Below are 20,753 nucleotides of genomic sequence, written 5' to 3'. Positions count from 1 at the left end.
AACTGCTTTACAGTGACGTTGCGGCCTAGCTTCATGCTGGAGACCATCGCCCGTATGGACTCCACGCGTGCGGGAGACATTTGTGCCCGCATCGTTTGTCGAGTCCCATACTACCCCCAGGAATGTGGTCCTCTGGGAAGGCGTCAACACGCTCTTTTTCGTGTTGAGTCTCAACCCCAAGCTTTGAATATGGCCAAGGACGACATCTCGATGCCGAACTGCCATCTCTCGCGACTGAGCCAGTATGAGCCAGTCGTCGATATAGTTCAGCACACGGATACCCTGGAGTCTCAGAGGAGCCAGAACTGCATCCATGCACTTGGTGAACGTGCGAGGGGAAAGAGCTAGGCCAAACGGAAGAACACAATATTGGAACGCTTCGCCCCCGAAACCGAACTTCAGGAACTTCCTGTGCGTAAGACTGATGGAAATATGCGTCCTTTAGATCTATCGTGACAAACCAGTCCTCGGACCGAATTTGATTCACGATGATAGAAATCGTGAGTATCTTGAACCTGAACCTCCTCAGAGACCGGATCAAGTACCTCAGATCTAAAATTGGCCACAGACCCCCATCCTTTTTGGGAACTATAAAGTACCAGCTGTATTTATGACATTGATTTATTCTGTCCATACTATTTTATCATTAGCTGCCATATTGGAGCCATATATCAGTTCAGCTAGGGGTCCCTCCTTTTCAGAGTAAGCCAGTATGAAGGTTCTACAGTATGACGTCATACCCAAAAAAGACAATTTGCTTTTTTGTAATGTGTTTTGGGATGTTCTGTATGGCTTCTACCCTAGTTTTGGAAATCGATTTCCCTGAACCTTCCATGCCCTAAAAACGTGACCTTTTCCTATCCTGTGACTTTTCTGGGGTTAACTTTTTGGCCCTTATCTGCTAAGTGACATAGTAATGAAGTTGTGGCTTCGTCACATAGGTCCTTGTTTGGTGCACACAGCAGGAGGTCATCTACGTACTGCAAGAGAACCACTTCCTCTGGCAGCACCAAATCATCTAAGCTATTTTTCAATGCCTCATTATATATCGTTGGACTCCCACAGTACCCTTGACACAGTCTTGTGAAAGTGTATGCCTTACCATTGAAATTGAAGGCAAACCAGAACTGTGAATCTTTGTGCACAGGTACACTATAAAATGCGTTTGAGATGTCCACCAACGTATAATGTGTCGTATTGGCTGGTATTTGAGATAGAATGGTGTACGGATTTGGTATGTTTGGAGCTCTGGCCTGCACCGTACTATTCACTGCTTGCAGGTCCTTTACAAATCCATTCAGTGGGCTTGCCTTTTTGCCTTAATTTTTTCACTGGAAAAATTGGAGTGCGCACAGGTGAGTCAGGGCATTCTACCTCTGGACAATAGAGATTCAAAAACAGGCGTAATGCCCTCAACTCAACTTCATATTGCATTCTTTTAGGCCTGTAGTCGCTTTTAGGGGTGATGTGGACTGGCTCACAACCTTTTATGAGTCCCACATCATATTTATCTTTTGCCCATAAGCACTCTGGTACCCCCTCCTTTTTTTGTCACATCTGTCATCAACATCCTGTCACAGTTTCCAGCGTCCACAATGTCAACAAAGCATGTGGCTGTCAGAGTTTTCACGCAAGGCTGTCTATAACATCCTGTGCTTTCGCTGAAAAAAGTATTTCTCTTAGAATCAAATATCTGCCAGTCCTTTGTGGTTTGGCATTTTACAGTGAATGGGCCACAATCTTCCCATTCTGATTTTTTAGATTTCGACAGCGAAATGTGAGGGGTCGAACCCTCCATAGAAAACAGTTATTTCTGCTCATCTGACAAACATACGCCTACAACACACATCTCAGCATTCCAAAAGAGGAAGTCAGTTTTGAGTTCCTCAACTGTAACACTGCATCATTTTTCTTCAAAGTTTCATCTGGGCCTGGGCTGACATGGCATGTGCAGTGCAAATCTGCTTCTTTTTCATAATATCTGAATCAGGGTTTACCCTGGCTTTGGCTTTTTCTAACACCCATTTATTGGGTGTTCCATTCATAAGCAAACAAAACATTTTCTGTCATCATGCGTATGTCAGCCGTGACCCCTCCTTCATCCCAATACAACTTCATTTTAGCTTACACATCAAATTCCTACTTAAAAGGTTAACCGGACATGTTTCAGTTTTCAAGAAATTATGTACAAATTTAAGGCCCTGCAATTCAAATTTTAATGGCATTTTATATGGTTCACGAACTACGTGACCTGTTGCACTTAACTTAATGTCCATTTTCCTGACAGAGAGACATCCTGGGGTAAATCTTTACATCTAATCACAGAGTTTGTGGCCCCTGAGTCTACTAACATTCTAATTCTACAGTCACTTCTATCATAGATAACTGAGTATGAGCTTTATAGAAATTATCTATGTTTATGTCAGCAAGCAGATCTTCATTGCAAGTAGCAAAATCAGAGAAAAGAAAAATGATACAATCACCCCATCAGAAGCCGTGGTCCCGTTGGACGACCCCTCTCCTCAGTCCCCCTCCGTTCTCTTTGCTGTTAAACCCTCGGCCTCTTCCTCTTCCTCTCCCCCGTCCTCGCGCTCCCACTCCTCTCATTGTGCGTTGGTTGTGCACTGCATGTCGTCTGACTTCTGAGAGTGGCGCAGTTGCCACTACCACGCACATTCTTTTTGTCCTTTTTGTCAAGTCAGTCAGTAACCATTCCTAGGGGGTCATTTCCTTGCTGTGGTGCACGTGGTTTTAACTAACTGCAACGATCAAAAGTTTATTTCAGCTCGCAGTAATGCTCATCCACATCCTGCCCGTCTTTTTGCTTGTGGCGTCTGATCTTTTCTGTGTCCACTATGGGCGGGTATGCTTCTTCCAGAGCTTTCAGCAGTGTTGTTACTTTGTCTCAGTAACTTGCATTGTCATTATTGTCCCAATCAACATGTACAAGTCTGTCATCCTCCGACCCCTGAGATTTCTTGGATTTCTTTGCCTAATGGTAAGTACACCCCGGATGGTATGATACGAAGGAGCATTGGAGGCAGGTGACCCTGGAGTCTTCCTTTGTTTTCTGAACGTGTTAGAATGGGGAGGTGGTCCATATTCTCCTGTTCTGGTTCCATGAGGCTCCGCAGGGACTGGTGGGTACAATTGTGCTGGAGGAGGTGGTGTCTGAGAAGATGGGCGCCGTCCCAGAACTCATTCGTCTTCGAGGCTCATATGAATGAAACAATCAAAACAGTCAGAAAATTCCTTTAACTTTTCTAAAGCTTTATCTTAGAGTTTCTTCTGGTTTATCTAAAGGAGCTATAGCCTAGCATATTTGTTTTCTTTGTCTGGTCATGACCTCGCATAATCACATATCAATAATTTTGCCGTGTCTCTTCTATGTATCTTTATCTTTTTTAGGCTTTTGATTTGCTTAATTTTTTCCAAATTTTTATTTTGTTTTCTGCAGATATGAGGTTCCTAAACGTCCATTAAAGCCATATAATTTATCTATGTATGGTGTCGATATCAGCATGCCACCACAAACCATATTTGTCTGTCATTAATTTTATAACAACCTTTCGAGAAATCTCTTTGTGAATCCTGTGTCAACTCTGTATTTTCGTTTCTCATTTTTGCACTATATTACAACTTGCCTTTACTCTCAGTAAAGGCCTTTAAAGGACCTCGTCCTTTTGATACCCGCGTAGGTCGCCACGCCCTGCCTTTACTCGTCAGTTAAGGTCTTTATCCAACCGGCTTGGGATTACCCTTTTTGTAATATAGAGCAAAAATGCGGTTCCTATTCTTGTATTTATATTACTTAAATCAAACAAAGTTCCTTATTTAAAATAAAGAAATAAATTTGTCTTATATTATCAAATTCCCAGCGCGGTCACCACGCCCTGCCTACATTTGGCCTGAATATAGGTCTTTCCTTTAGGTCTGACCCTTTTGGGATTTATCACTATGTAATATAAAACAAGAATTTTCACCGTTTGTCAAAGTGACCTTGGTGTGTTCTTAGGATTGCGTCCGCCTAGGCCGTCGTACTGTCTGTAAGACATCTCTCCTTCCCTCAATCACGGGGTTGAGCCTCAGATCCACTGTCTGGGGATGGCCAATCAGTTGTCCCAGTCACGACAGTCATCAGTTTAGCAATCCCATCCTCGCCGCCATTTGTTGTGGAAATTATTTTATTTTGAAAGTAATTAGGATTCAGAGAAGTAAAGGTTTAACAATTTTTTATTTCTTGCAAGAAAGGCGTTCATCACTCTGAGCATTCAGAGAGCTAAGGCAAACTTCCCTCTGTGTCTGAAAGCTTTATACCTCGTGCGCACAAGCTCTCGCACTCAACATCCTCTTTATTTTTGCAGCTTGCACACGGAGGGTTCACAAAAGTCACGTATAAAAAACACACACATATAGCAATACAAACATAGCATGTCATATTCCTTAATATAAATACACAGCATATCTGCCTGTTGCCGGGCAGAAGTTTCCTCTTTTAAAGTTTCTCTGAACTAGGCCCTTTTTCTTGTTATCTAGTTTCGGCCAAACTAAGCAGAACTTAATGTTCTCTGAAGTTTATTGTAATAAGGAATCAAAACTAAGAAGAATTTAAAGGAGAACTCTGGTGAATTTTTAAGTTAATCTTGATCGTTATACCTTTGTGAGTACTGTCTATAGAAAAAAACCCGAACCGGATTGATGCTTGCAACACGGAGCTGTTACAGTTAATGCCCAGAGCTCCCACTCAGCTAACACGGCAGCTATGGGGGCATATGAATAAAGAATGTCTTTGCTTTGTGCCTCTTAACAGACACAAAATGCAATTAAAATGTCTGTCCAACATGAACAGGGCCCTTACATGACAACGAGATGCGTTTAGCAACTTAGCCATTGTTTAAACTCACCGAAATAGTGTTTTAGACGGCAAGCTGTAGTCTCGTGCTGAAGTCCCATGGGAACTCAGTTGTAGCCAGTAAAATGTAAATAGTCCAGGGGGGAGGTAAAGGACCAATATTTTTTGATAAACCTTTTTATTTTTGTAGGGAAATTCTTCTTACACAAATGTAAATTTCAAGGTGCCAAGCCCTACTTTTTTATCTTTTGTAAAGAGTTTAAATCCTACTTGGACACTCTTCTTCCATCCAGCAACTCCAAAGCCCTTAAAACTGTCTCACTGTGTCATATGTATGATATTTTCCTGATTGTCTAACCTGTAATTGTACTTTCAATTGTATTTACCCCTGGCATGTATTATGTATGTTCTTTGCATCAATAAAAAAATAAAATAAAAAAATTACTGCCAGTTGAAGTGGAGCAAGAACAGAGAAATGATTTTGCGCATCTGTCAGTGACTGTTCTGTTAGACCAGTACGTTATTAGAATCATAGATATTTATGGTTAGAACGTCTCGCAGAGAACGCATGCACCCTAACATGAGCGCGGGCGCGTGTCTGCTGAAGTGCTGAAACAGTTGCGCCGCCGCCAGTGAGCGGTGCTTTACAACAGGTTATTTTACTCTCAAATAATCTTAGACAAGCTGTCCAAGATTATCGTTTGGGTAACACTTTACTTGAAGGGGTGTGCATAAGACTGACATGACACCTTCATAATCATGACATGACACATGTCATGAATATGAAGGAGTTTTTATGCATGTTCTTGACAACTGTCATTAAGTGTCATTCGCTCAATTATGTAATTTTTAATGCAAAGATTAGGCTACATTATTTTACCAAGACAACATAAACATGCACTGTAAAAAATGTAAGGCCTCTCCAATTCAACATTTTGTAGTGACCAATCACATCTAAATTTTTCACTAGGCCAAATTGAATTTCTGTGAATTGAATTTTATTAATTGTGGCAACAGTCTGTTAACATGGGCTCAATTAGAAATATAATATGTTGAGCCAATGGAAAAATGTAATTTACCAACACTGTAAAAAATTTCAGGCCTCTCCAATTTAAAATGTTCTAGTGACTGGTCACATCTAAATTTTTCAGTTAGCCAAATTGAATTTCTGAGAATTGACGTATTGAATTCACAGAAATTAAATTCGGCCAATTAACAAATTTAGATGTGACCAGTCACTAGAAAATTTTAAATTGGAGAAATGTTTTACAGTGAAACTGTGAGGTTGGTCCAATTAAATGTTTTAAATTGTAGTAACAATTGTTTATTTCTCACTGTCCCAAAAGACAAAAATTACTAAAAACATAAATATATTAAGCAAAATAGAACACAGACAACAGGGTTGACATTTTATCTCATTACATTAATTTAAGTCAATTCCAACACAGGATATTTGGTGAAAATACAGTAATTTCAATAAGGAAAAACTCTGAATACATTCAAGAAGTCTTCTGCATAACAGGATGTCTTAAAGGACAACTCCGGTGAAAAATGAACCTAGGGGTAATTAACACATGGTTACCGAGTAGATTGTTCTCTGGGATGCCTTTTCATGAAAATCAAATGTAAAGAGTTTTATCTCTAAAAAAAGATTATCTTATAACGCTAGTATATGGGGCATATAATAAGTAAAATTAAATCGCTAGTTAATACCACTAACAAGGCTCAAAATAGCCTCACACTAACACAATGAGGGTGAAGCATTGAGAACTTTGTAAGTGTACAAACAGTTTAATAAGAATATACTTTATAAAGACAGTACATTACGCGTATACAGACCGGAGCCATTTTGGAAAACAGCCTCGACAAGTCAAGCCACGGTTGAATAATCCGCCATCTCTTTAGTGTGTATCCTTTGGAAGCACTAGTCTCTGTTGCGTTCAGTTTTTTTTTTTTTATTATTTTTATTTATTTCTTTTCTCTGTTGCGTTCAGTGCTTTCTTCCGGAAACAACGGACCATATGAGATTCCAAGTCACAGTTCATCACTTAGCACAGCGTTCGTGGCTCGACTTGTCGAGACTGTTTTCCAAGATTGCTCCTGTCTGTATACGCGTAATGTACTGTCTTTATAAAGTATCTTCTTATTAAACTGTTTGTACACTTACAAAGTTCTCAATGCTTCGGTTTGCATGTAGGGACCCTCATTAGTGTGAGGCTATTTTGAGCCTTGTTAGTGGTATTAACTAACGATTTAATTTTACTTATTATATGCCCCATATACTAGCGTTATAAGCTAATCTGTTTTTAGAGAGAAAACTCTTTACATTCGATTTTCATGAAAATGCATCCCAGAGAACGATCTACTCGGTAACAATGTGTTAATGACAAAGCTCCACTGCATCACATCTGGCAAGAGACATAACAGAAGTTTCTTCATTATATAATGAGGATGAGACGAATGAATGGACGAATAAGAAAAACGCGAGCTTGACGTGTTTGATATCAAAAGGCAATTAAAGGACAAGTCTGGTGTAAGTCATTTGTGATTTTAACGAGCGCAGTTTCTGTGCTATGATGGGATCTGAATCCAGTCTGAATTTTTTCATAGATATCGTTTTCTTGTAAGTAAGAGCATAATTGAGCAGACACAATTTTTTCTAGTATTTTAGACAGAAATTAAAGATTTGAAATAGGTCTGTAATTTGCTAATTCATTTGGATCTAGTTGTGGTTTCTTAATGAGAAGTTTAATAACTGCCATCTTGAATGGTCTTGGGACATGACCTAGAGTTAAAGATGAATTAATAATATTGAGAAATGGCTCTTCTGCTACAGGTAACAACTCTTTAAATAGTTTAGTGGGTATTGGATCTAATAAACATGTTGTTGGTTTAGAAGCAATCATAAGTTTATTTAGCTCTTCCTGTCTTATAGCTGTAAAGCACTGCAGTTTTTTCTTCAGGGGTGATAATTGAGACTGAATCGTAAAACGCTGTCAAAGGTTGTACATTTATAATTGTATTTCTGATGTTTTCAATTTTTTTAGTGAAGAAATTCATAAAGTCATTACTACTAAACTGTACTGGAATATTTTGTTCAGGTGATGTACGTTTATTTGTTAATCTGGCTGTAGTAAGGTTAGTTTGTGTGGTAAGAAGGAGGCGGGAACCGGCGAACATTCAACAATAAACTTTAATCAAATAAACAAACAAACAAAGTGAAAGTAAAAGCGGCAGCCCCTCACGGACGACTGCCGCACACATACATAAACAAATTATAAATAAAACACAACTTAAAGTCCAGGCCTGGTCCTCTCTCGTCCTTCACTGTCGTCGCTCCTCCTTTATACTCCCGTCACTCCTCCGTGAGACACGAGGTGTCGATCATCATCACTAATGACCGTGGCCTCGTCCCGTTTTCATGGTCCCTCAGCCTCGCTGCTCGCCACACTGGCCACTGTACTAAATAAAACCCTGTGGTTGTTTTGGTTATTTTCTATCAGTTTATGGTAATGGTCAGCCCTGGCTGCTTTTAGAGCCTTTTTATAACAGGAAGTGCTGTCTTTCCACGCAATTCTAAATACCTCTAAATGTGTTTGTTTCCATTTGCGCTCTAGATTACGAGTTTCTCTCTTGATAGCGTGAGTAATATTGTTGTACCACGGTGCAGTACTTTTCTCTCTAACCTTTTTTAATCTGAGCGGTGCTACCGTTTCTAATGTACTAGAGAAAATGGTGCTCATACAGCTAGTCATTTCCTCTAGTTCATCTGTGTGTTTGGGTACACTGAGCTGCTGAGATAAATTTGGTAGGTTATTTGTGAATTTATCTATAGTGTTTGGGAGAATTGTTCTACCTGGTCTATAACGCGGGGCAGTATGTAAAATATCAGCAGTGCACAGTGTGCACGTTACAAGGTAGTGATCAGTGACATCACTTTGCGGAATGATGTCTATATCAGTAGGATTGATTCCATGTGATATAATTAAATCTAGTGTATGATTAAAACGATGAGTGGGCTCAGTTACATTTTGCTTGACCCCAAAGGAGTTTAATAAATCTGTAAACGCAACCCCTAGCGCATCGTTTGCATTATCTACGTGAATGTTCAAATCACAGACAATCAGTGCTTTATCGACATTAACCATTAGGTCTGATAGAAAATCTGCAAACTCTTTTAAGAAATCAACATAGGGCCCTGGCGGTCTATATATGGTAGCCAAAGCAAAAGATAATATGGATTTTTTTCTTATATCTGAGAGTTTAACATTCAGCAAAAGCACTTCAAATTAATTAAACCTGTGTCCTGTTTTCTGAGTAACATTAAGAATATCTCTATAGATAGTTGCAACACCGCCACCATGGCCAATCAGATGGGGCTCGTGTGTATAACAGTAGCCTGGTGGAGTAGACTCATTAAGACCAAAATAATCATTAGGTTTAAGCCAGGTTTCAGTCAGACATAGTAAATCAAAGCTATTATCTGTGATCATTTTGTTTACAATAACTGCTTTAGGTGTGAGCGATCGAATGTTAAGGAGACCTAGTTTTAGAATGTTTTTGTTCATTTCTTTTACGATTATCTGGTTTAATAATGATCAGATTTTCTTTAGATCCTATAGAGGATTTTGACCTAAATATTCGGGGAACAGACACAGTTTCTATACAATGCACTACAGAACAATAACTGTCAAGTGTAGTTTGACTTACTAGTCATACGGTGCGTAGCGTCTTGGAGATGTTGTTGGACAGAAGATCCGCTCCGATCTTGCTGGGGTGCAGGCCATCAGCACGGAAAAGCCTAGGCCGCTCCCAGAAAAGATTCCAATTATTTACAAAGAGCAGCTTCTGTTCATTACACCATGACATTAACCATTCATTTAGAGCGAATAGTCTACTGAACCTTTCATGCCCTCGTCTGTATGTGGGAAGCAGTCCGGACACAATGATCCACTTCGCAGGTGATGTTCTGCGTCTCGATCAGGCTCCTGAAGTCCGTCTTCAGAACCTCCGTCACCATTCAGAATCGCCGGTATTATAAAATTATGTAATTTTTAGAGTAGGCATTGAGGTCCACCATGTTCTCTTTATTATGTAATAATAAGAAAGTAGAAAACAGAAAGTAGAAAGTAAGTTGTTTTGGCATTTTGGTTTAATAACATATGTTTGGACTAAAAAGTTTTAATTCTGAAACTTTTCAGGGTTTATTTTAAAAATTACAATGACCTCTTATGTGTCAAAAGATCAAGGAATTTTTTCTTAGTTCATGACCATTCTACAAAATGGATAATTATTTTTTTACATCACGTGGATGGCTGAGTGCATGTGCATCACTAACCTGGGGAACACATGGCACCAGGATGCACTATGGGAAGAAGGCAAGCCAGCAGAGGCAGTGTGATGCTTTGGGCAATATTCTGATTGGGAAACTTGCTCGTTTTGTGTTGTTTAACTGTATCATATATTACAAATACAAAAACTTCACATTTTGAATGTTTACCGCAGTAAGTTAACTGAGTTTCCCTTTCAGTCGGTCACGTTCGACATACGTCGGAACTGACCGACGAATTGGGATCTATTTTCAGAGACCAATCTACTTCGAGTGTATTAGAAATGAGCCAATGGACATTGGCATGCGGTTCACGCATTCCACGCACCGCACCGCCCCGCGTCGCCGGTATAAATACTGAAGTGGTACCATATGGTGATAAATACCATATCGCTTTCAACTTCGGAGCTGAACACTGCTGTTTTCAGCCTCTCTGTGTTTTCTACGAAGAGTGTTTACTTACGAGTCTGCTCGAGGAAGGAACTCCAGGACTGCTTCTTCAGCGCGGGTGTCACGGCGTGTTGCAGTGAATTGCCGCCGACGAGAAACAACAGCTGTTTTCACAGCTCGCTGGGCTTTCCATTGAGTGCTCACAGCGGGCTTGCACTTACGAACCGGCCAAGGGTTATGTGGAGGTCCCCCCAGTGGAGCGGGCGGTAGCGATGCAACTGTGTCCAAAGACAGCTACTGACTGGCGGGGTCGTCCGCGTCTCCCCTCCTGGGTGTGTAGGTTTTTGTCTGGTCTAACGGGCAGAGCCTACACGGCCTGTGGAGAGGCCGCGTCATCTTTGCATGCCATGGCGCTCCTGCAGGTCTACCAGGCTAAAGCACACAAGGAACTGCACAAGGGTAGTTCCGACCCAGGGGTTATGCAGGAACTGCGTACCGTGACGGACCTCGCCCTCCGGACGACAAAAGTCACTGCACGCAACCTGGGTCGGGCGATGTCCACACTTGTTGTCCAGGAACGCCACCTGTGGCTGACCCTGGCGGATATGTGTGAGACCGACAAATTGCGGTTCCTCAACGCCCCTGTCTGCCAGGCCGGCCTCTTCGGCGACGCCATCGAGAACTTCACCCAGCAGTTCTCGGTGGCCCAGAAGCAGACAGAGGCCATCAAAAAAGAGCAGTTTCCTCCTTCCCTGGGCCCCGAGAGGGACAGGTTGGCAGTGTGCGACGCCTCCGGGCCTTGCCACTCCTTTCCTCCCCTCTCACCCCTCGCAAGGGGGCAGCAGAGTGGGCACCAGGACGCCCCCGGGCCTTCTCACCCACTCTCTGCCCCACCCGGAGTACTCGGGCAACACTCCGGACCGCCTCCGGGCCTCCCGAGTCGGGTCTGAGTACTCCACCTTGCTGCTTCACCCCGGGTACGTCTGTGGTGCCGTTGGTCCCACTAGTTCGGTTCCTGGGGGCCTGGCTAGGTCTCCCCAGGCCGTCTCGCTGGCTCATCCATGCCATAAGACTCGGCTATATGATTCAATTCGCACGCCGGCCTCCCAAGTACAGGGGCATCCTCTTCACCACCGTGCGGAGCAGCGATGCCCATGTCTTGCGGTCTGAGATCGGTGTCCTGCTGACACCCGCGTCCAGACCCTCTGGAAACTCCATGTCTGGTCCCTGGACGGGACGCGGAGGTTCTAGGTGGCCTACCACAAGCAGTGGTAGACACCATCACTTCTGCTAGAGCCCCCTCTACGAGGCGCCTCTATGCTCTGAATTGGAACCTGTTTGTCGAGTGGTGCTCTTCCCGCCGGGAAGACCCCGGAAGTGTTCGATTAACGTTGTGCTTTCCTTTCTGCTAGATGGGTTGGAGCGAAGGCTGTCTCCCTCCACCCTCAAAGTGTACGTCGCAGCAATAGCGGTATATCACGATGCAGTAGAAGGTATATCCTTAGGTAAGCACGACTTAATCGTCAGGTTCCTCAGAGGTGCGAGGAGACTAAATCCTCCTCGTTCTGCCTCGGTACCCACTTGGGACTTAGCCCTGGTGATCAGAGCACTGCAGGCTCCTCCATTTGAGCCTTTGCAGTCTGTTGAGTTGAAAATTCTGTCCATGAAGACAGTTCTCCTGATTGCATTGGCCTCAATCAAGAGGGTAGGGGACCTGCATGCACTTTTGGTCGACGAATCGTGCCTAGAATCGGGCCGGCCAACTCTCACGTTGTCCTGAGACCCGGGCCTGGATACATGCCAAAGGTTCCTACCACTCCCTTTCGGGACCAGGTGGTGAACCTGCAAGCGCTGCCCTTGGAGGAGGCAGACACAGCCCTGGCTTTGTTATGTCCCGTCCGCGCTCTCCGCGCTTACGTTGACCGGACTCAAAGCTTTAGGACCTCACTGCAGCTCTTCGTCTGTTACGGAGACCAGCAGAAGGGAAAGGCTGTCTCCAAGCAGAGGTTAGCCCACTGGATAGTGGATGCTATAGTCCTGGCTTACCAGTCCCAGGACGTGCCTTGCCCGTTCGGATTGCAAGCACACTCAACAAGGAGTGTTGCTTCCTCCTGGGCGCTTGCTCAAGGCGCCTCGCTGACAGACATATGTAGAGCTGCGGGCTGGGCGACACCTAACACGTTCGCTAGATTCTATAGCCTCCGTGTAGAGCCGGTATCTTCCCGCATCCTCGCCCCCAGTGGCCAGTAGCGCTAAGCACCCGTTCTTGTGGTGGCTTGCAACGCAACTCCCGCCCTCTGGGCTGGATACATGCGTCCACTTTTCTCCAGTTGAGTTCCCCGGAAACGGCTAACCCTGTGAGCTCCTCCGTCACCCTTTCGGTGTCAGACGTTGCGGCCATCTGACGCTAGGCCTACACCCGTATGCTTGTGGAACGTGTTTGTAGGCTGGGTTCCATTTGTTGCTGTCCCCTAACGGCTACCCCATATGTGTATTCTCCCTACTTGGCTAGCCCCGTGTCTTCCCTGGACAGAGCTCGCTCTGTCGTCTCTGGGTGTGTTCTTTCCCCCCTGGGACCAGGTTGGATCCACCCCAGAGACTTCCATATGTTGTACTACCCTGATAGGTTAGTCCTTATGTGTATTTCCACCTCTCCTTCCATTGAAGGATGTGGCTCCGCAGCGTACCATCTATACGAGACGGCCACGCTTTCCCAGCACTATCCAATAGTCATTCTGAGTGGGTCTTGCAGGAACAGCAGTGACTGACCTTCCCTGCCCGGAGCCCTGACTTCCACTCCAACTAGGAGTGGCCAGTGAGCTCGGGCAGGGCACTGGAAGGGCCAGCTTCCCTGGTGTGTTTGTAGGGATCCCAATTCGTCGGTCAGTTCCGACGTACGTCGAACGTGACCGAATAAAAGGGAACGTCTCGTTTACCTATGCAACCCTCGTTCCATGAAGGAGGGAACGGAGACGTACGTCCCGTCGCCAGGTACTGTGCTTCAGCTGAAGGCCAAGTCACTTGTCTCGGCTCCTCAGTTGAGAACGATATGCGGAACTTCCACTTCCGTATGTATACCCGCGATGCGGGGTGGTGCGTGGAATGCGTGAACCGTATGCCAATGTCCATTGGCTCGTTTCTAATACACTCAAAGTAGATTGGTCTCTGAAAATAGATCTCAATTCATCGGTCAGTTCCGACGTACGTCTCCGTTCCCTCCTTCAGGGAACAAGGGTTACATACGTAACCGAGACGTTCTCTGTGTGAGGAGAGTTTTCTCCTCAAGAGGCGCGAGCGCCCCGCAGCGCAATCTTGTTACCGTCAGTTCATTATACATTATATATTATTTAGAGATGCACCGATTTTTGGGGTTCGGCCGAATACCGAATCTACTGGTTAAGATTCTGCCAAATCCAAAACTGAATACCAAATCCTACTCCCATCCGCAGTCCAGTATCACAGTAAACACATTAATGAAGTAAACAACGTCCACAGCAGTGTAGGGATGCTATTTTACCATTTAACAGTTAACCGAAAGTAAGAACTTTGACCGATTATTACTATCAGTTAAACGGTTAAAATGTTTTTAACGCTTTTTTGTTGTTGTTTTTTTATGCATGGTTAAGAAAAATATGCTGTATAGCGTTATTTGTTCACTCACGGAGCGCGTCGACATGTGCAACCACAAACAAAATAATTATATAATTATAATAATAAAATCGCCTCCATTATGGAAAACATCTCCAATCCTCTAGTGTTTTCGGCTAGCTACAGCACATATAGTGAGATATATAATGACTGTCACAGAGTCCTTAATTCTTGTGGTCATCCAGTTATATAAATCATAGTTTTAAATGTATAAAATGTAAGCTATTATTATTATTTTTTAAATAATGTATAATTTACATGCATTTAATAATTTATCTAAAGAATACAGGGTTATTAAAGAATTTTGAATATTTTCCCCTACCGATCGAATGCGCCACAATCCAATCCAGTAGCTGGCGGTAATGCACCTTCAGATCTAGAGAAAAATGAATAAACACCTAGGCATGAAAGTCAGTGATAAAGTCTTTTAGGTATGCGGGACGAGCCCTTGCTCGACTCAGCCGACCCTCAGTTACTGTCGACTGCGGCACCTCCTGGCCCTCCTGATTCTCATCAAGCAGTGGCTGAAGAGGTTGAGGCCCCACAGCTGGTGGAGATTGTTGCGGAATCACCCTGACAGGGGAACCTTGAAGTACCCGGCCTGTCCCTGGTTGTACTGGCCTCAGTGATGGTGGTGCAAAAGCTATGCTGTGTGTTGGTCCTCCCCTAGGCTCCCTTGCCTGTGAGCACATGTTTGAGTTGAAAGAGGTTGGAACTTTCCGGACTCGGCTAGCATGCCAGCGAGAACCATCGCTCAACAAGAAAGTGGCAGGCCCTAACTGACGATCCACCTGGAGGGGTTTAGACCAAAACAATGTCATTTTGTTGCTACGGTGGGGTCTCTGGACCCGAACCCAGTCTTGAACTGTTATCTTACTATGTTTGGCCTTGTGTTTTCTGTCGAAGTTCGCTTTCTTTTGCCTCTGGTTTGAAGTTACGGCAGCTTTGATTGCTGTCCAGGTGCCACCTACTGCTGCAGCCGACAATTCTTGTGGTCTGAGTCTGTCCAATGGCAATCCCATTTCTCGGCCAAGCATGAGCAGAGCAGGAGAGGCCTGAGTGGTGGTGTGCTGGCTAGCTCTGTAATGCATCAGTGTTAAGTTGAGTGCTGTTTGGAATGTATACCCCTGGGCCTGGTGTGCACGAATGCCGTTCTTAAGGCTTTGATTGAATCTTTGGACCCCACCATTTGCCTGAGGATGGTAGAGTGCGGCACGGAAATGCTTAATTCCTTTACTGCACAGGAAGGTGGAGAAGTCTGCAGAGGTAAACTGCGGCCCATTGTCAGTAGTGATGGCACGGGGCATGCCCCAGCGAGCAAATAGACTCTCCAGTATCTGAGTGATGGTCTGTGTTGTCACTGTTCCGGCTGGTATTACCTCAGGCCATTTAGAATGGAGATCATACACGATCACTAGAAAGCGCTCATGGTGGGGAATGCCATGACCAGGAATTTCCCCACAAATGTCCAGTTGCAGGCGCTCCCATGGATGACATGGCCATGGAACAGGCTGCAAAGGGGGTGCGACCGGTTGTCCAGTCTTTCCACTGAGTAGACACGGTTCGCAGTCTCTGACCAGTCCTTCAATGTCACGATCAATGCCTGGCCACCAGACCAGGTCCCGGCATCTTTGCTTGAGCTTTACAATACCCAAGTGCCGCTCATGCATCATTGAGAAGACTCGTGCACGCAGGCTGCCCGGCACCACTGTACAAAGGCCTCTAGAGACACAAACATCGCTCCAGGGAGACTGCTTCTTGCAGAGGTGTGTGTAGCATCTGAATGAGGTCTGGCTCCATGTCATCATTGCCTGGCTGGTGTGGATGCATCAGTTGATCGAGATAAGAGATCAGCCACCACGTTGTCCCTCCCTGGCTTGAACTTGAGTTGGTAGTCATACTGCCTTTGACGCTCACCCCATCTGTGCAGACGCAGGGGTTTATGACCTGAGCCAGAGGCTGACAAGATTGTGGTCAGAGCCTGATGGTCTGTGCGGAGGGTGAAGTGCCGACCATAGAGGAAGAGATGCCATCTTTCAGTTTCCCAGACGCAAGCAAGGGCCTCGCGTTCACCTACAGAGTAGCGCTGTTCTGTGGGGGTCAAAGCTCTGGAAGCAAATGCTACAGGTCTTTCCACTCCGTTCTGCATCTGCGACAGCACTGCTCCCAGTGCCTGTGTGGAGGCATTGCAGGTGACGACAGGCTGGCTCTCGGGGTCGAAGTGAGCTAGGACAGGAGGTGTGGTAAGCTGGGACTTCAGTGTTCGAACAGCCTCGGAGCATGCACTAGTCCAGTTCCATGGCTCTTCTTTCTTTAGTAACTGGCGAAGGGGTGCCGTGGTTTGGGAGTACTGAGGCAGGAACCGAAGGTAATAGGCTGTCATGCCCAGAAACGATTCTGTGTATCGCCTCAATATTTGACTGAAGAGGGGCGATGCCCCTAGACGTGAGGCGGTACCCCACAAAGTCTATGGCTGAGGCTGCAAAAGTGCATTTCTCTCTATTCAACATAAGGTTATGTGCCATGAGATCACTGGCCACCCTGTTGAGATGGTCGTTATGGGTTTGGACATCTGGCGCATGGACTACTATATCATCCAAGAATACTGCTACTCCGGGAATTCCAGCCAAAATGGTGGTCATTACCTTTTGAAAGCAACTGGGGGCGGAGCTTAGGCCAAACGGCATACGAGTATAATGAAATACCCCAGCGTGTGTGACGAATGCTGTGAGGTCTCTGCTAGAAGGGTGAAGCGGCACCTGCAGATAACCTTGGCGCAGGTCCATTTTTGAGAAGACCGTCGAACCATAGAAGTTAGCAGTCAGCTCCTCAGCTGTGGGTAAGTGGTACTTGTCTGGGATAACTGCCTTATTTACAGGGCGCAAGTCAACACAGACTCGTATTCCTCCCGATTTTCTTTTGCAATGACCAGGTTAGAAATCCAGGGGGATGCATTGACTGGCTCAATAACGTTGCCTTGTACTTGTACTTGTGTAATGACAATAAAGTTGAATCTAATCTAATCTAATCTAATCTAATAACTCCCATGTCCAGTATCATTTGGAGCTCCGCAGTAACTTCCTCCCGCAGGGCTAGGGGAATTCTGCGCAGGTGCTGTATGACCGGCGGCACAGCAGGGTCAACTAAAGGCCTATGGGTGAATGTTTTAAGGCAGCCTAGTCCGTCGAACAGCGATGGCTATCTTCAGAGAGAAGCACCGAACATCAGGGAGAACAACTAGTGTGTGAGTTTCTGTATTCATTTTCCTCACTTGATCTGTAGTTCAACTTTTGTTTAGAACATTGTATGTGTGCTGTAGTTGGCCGTTTGTTGTAGTCTCGTTTGTTATCGTTTGACCTCGTGCGAGCTAACGCGTTTCACTGGGCGTGGCCATAAGCCAGCGTGGTATTTAGAGCGTGCACTGTTTACATTGTGTCAGAGAGAAGCACCGAACATCAGGGAGAACAACTAGTGTGTGAGTTTCTGTATTCATTTTCCTCACTTGATCTGTAGTTCAACTTTTGTTTAGAACATTGTATGTGTGCTGTAGTTGGGCGTTTGTTGTAGTCTCGTTTGTTATCGTTTGACCTCGTGCGAGCTAACGCGTTTCACTGGGCGTGGCCATAAGCCAGCGTGGTATTTAGAGCGTGCACTGTTTACATTGTGTCAGAGAGAAGCACCGAACATCAGGGAGAACAACTAGTGTGTGAGTTTCTGTATTCATTTTCCTCACTTGATCTGTAGTTCAACTTTTGTTTAGAACATTGTATGTGTGCTGTAGTTGGCCGTTTGTTGTAGTCTCGTTTGTTATCGTTTGACCTCGTGCGAGCTAACGCGTTTCACTGGGCATGGCCATAAGCCAGCGTGGTATTTAGAGCGTGCACTGTTTACATTGTGTCAGAGAGAAGCACCGAACATCAGGGAGAACAACTAGTGTGTGAGTTTCTGTATTCATTTTCCTCACTTGATCTGTAGTTCAACTTTTGTTTAGAACATTGTATGTGTGCTGTAGTTGGCCGTTTGTTGTAGTCTCGTTTGTTATCGTTTGACCTCGTGCGAGCTAACGCGTTTCACTGGGAGTGACCAGCTGTATTCACTAACGACACTTACCGTGAGTATAAATTGAGTAGTACTACGCGGCAGCGGAAGCGGCAGCCCTCGTGTGAAGCCCTCCTCGTGTGAAGACCGAAGAGTGTAAAGACATCGACTCTACTCTGTGCGACTCCACTCGAGCAAGGACACCGACAAGGCACTTAAGTATAGCTTTCCTTCTACTTTGTCCACTTTTGTGTTTTGCTTGTTTTCATCTGTTTATTTGTCTGACCTGTTTTCATAATGTGCTTCCAAATCTCTACTATTACCACACACACCCGTAAATCACGCTCAGGACATTCTAGACGCCGTAATCCCAATAATCTGCGTAGTGTACCTATTTCCTCTGCTACATTAATATCCATTCCAATTGGTCTCTGGAATTGCCAGTCTGCTGTAAACAAAGCAGACTTTATTTCATCTCTTTCCACTCTTTCACATCTCAGTCTCATGGCTCTAACTGAGACATGGATCAAACCAGAAGACACTGCCACTCCTGCAGCTCTCTCAAATAATTTCTCTTTTTCACACACCTCTCGCCCGATTGGGAGGGGCGGAGGTACTGGTCTGCTCATTTCAAAGGATTGGAAATTTGAGCCCATCCCTTCTCTATCTGGCAACTGCTCATTTGAATCACACTCAATCACGATCACTCACCCTGCTAAAATCCATGTTGTAGTTATTTATCGCCCTCCAGGTCAACTGGGTAACTTCTTGGAGGAGTTGGATATGTTACTCTCTCACTTCCCCGAGGATGGCACTCCTCTGGTACTGCTCGGTGACTTCAACATTCACCTTGATAAACCACAGGCTGCAGACTTCACCACTCTTCTGACCTCATTTGACCTTAAGCGAGTATCTACTGCAGCTACTCACAAATCAGGTAATCATCTGGACCTTATCTACACGCGCTACTGCTCCACCGACGACCCTTTAGTTACTCCATTGCACACCTCTGATCACTTTCTCATCACTCTTAACCTCCTACTGACTCCTGACACAACACACACTCCTCCCCAGATCACCTTTCGGCGTAATCTACGCTCACTCTCTCCCTCCCGTCTATCCACTATGGTTTCCTCCTCACTCCCTCCACCTGCTCAGTTCCAAGCACTGGACACTAACAGTGCTACTGACACTCTTTGCTCCACTCTAACATCTTGCTTGGACAACCTCTGTCCCGTTTCAACCAGGCCAGCCCGCACCACTCCCTCTGCCCCCTGGCTGTCTGATGTTCTCCGCGAACATCGTTCTGGGCTCCGGGCGGCAGAGAGGAAGTGGCGAAAAACTAAAAACACTACTGACCTGACCCTGTATCAGTCTCTCCTTGCTTCTTTCTCTGCTAATGTCTCCACTGCTAAATCTACATACTACCACAACAAAATCAACAACTGCTCTGACTCTCGTGCACTTTTCAGAACATTCTCTTCACTCCTTTGTCCCCCCCCCCCCCCCCCCTCCTTCATCAACTCTTACAGCTGGCGACTTTGCATCATTTTTCACAAATAAAATCTCCTCCATCAGCAGCCAATTCTCCGCACCACAAACCGACACGCACATCTCAACAACCATCACACATACGCTCCCCTCTTTTTCTCTGCTCTCTGAAGCTGACATCTCCAAACTCATCCTTTCCAACCACCCCACTACCTGTCCACTTGACCCTATCCCCACTCACCTCCTTCAGGCCATCTCTTCTTCTGTTACTCCTGCACTCACTCATATTGTCAACACCTCTCTTCACACCGGGACCTTCCCCACAGCATTTAAGCAGGCTCGGGTAACCCCACTGCTTAAGAAACCCTCTCTGAACCCAGCACTTTTAGAAAACTACAGACCGGTATCCCTTCTGCCTTTCATTGCAAAGACACTCGAGCGAGTTGTTTTTAACCAGCTCTCTACGTTTCTTGAACAGAACAACCTCCTGGATATCAACCAATCTGGCTTCAAAAGTGGCCACTCAACTGAGACTGCCCTGCTCTCGGTTACCGAAGCACTGAGACAGGCAAGAGCGACTTCCAAATCCACAGTACTTATCTTACTGGATTTGTCTGCTGCTTTTGACACAGTTAACCACCAGATACTCCTGTCAACTCTCATGGAGATGGGCATCTCAGGAACTGCTCTCCAGTGGCTCAAGTCTTACCTCTCAGGTAGGTCCTTCAGAGTGTCATGGAGAGGTGAAGTGTCTAAGTCACATCATCTAGCTACTGGCGTTCCCCAGGGCTCAGTGCTTGGACCACTTCTCTTCTCCATCTACATGTCATCACTGGGAACTGTCATTCAGAAACATGGCTTTTCCTATCATTGCTACGCTAACGACACTCAACTCTACTTCTCATTTCAACCAGATGATCCCACGGTTGGTGGTCGTATCGCTGCCTGCCTAACAGACATTTCTGCCTGGATGAAGGAACATCACCTGCAACTCAACCTTCCAAA

General features: G+C 45.1%; 1 protein-coding gene across 1 annotated transcript in view; it reads left to right on the top strand.

Moving 5' to 3' along the window:
- gjc2 (gap junction protein gamma 2) overlaps positions 1–20,753 on the top strand; it is a 72,169-nt gene that overhangs the window by 32,236 nt on the left and 19,180 nt on the right. The gene's annotated exons all lie outside the window — the stretch shown is intronic.

This window comes from Gobio gobio (assembly GCF_949357685.1).
Source record: "Gobio gobio genome assembly, chromosome: 6".
Classification (NCBI taxonomy): domain Eukaryota; kingdom Metazoa; phylum Chordata; class Actinopteri; order Cypriniformes; family Gobionidae; genus Gobio; species Gobio gobio.
This window is presented reverse-complemented; position numbering and strand designations above follow the sequence as displayed.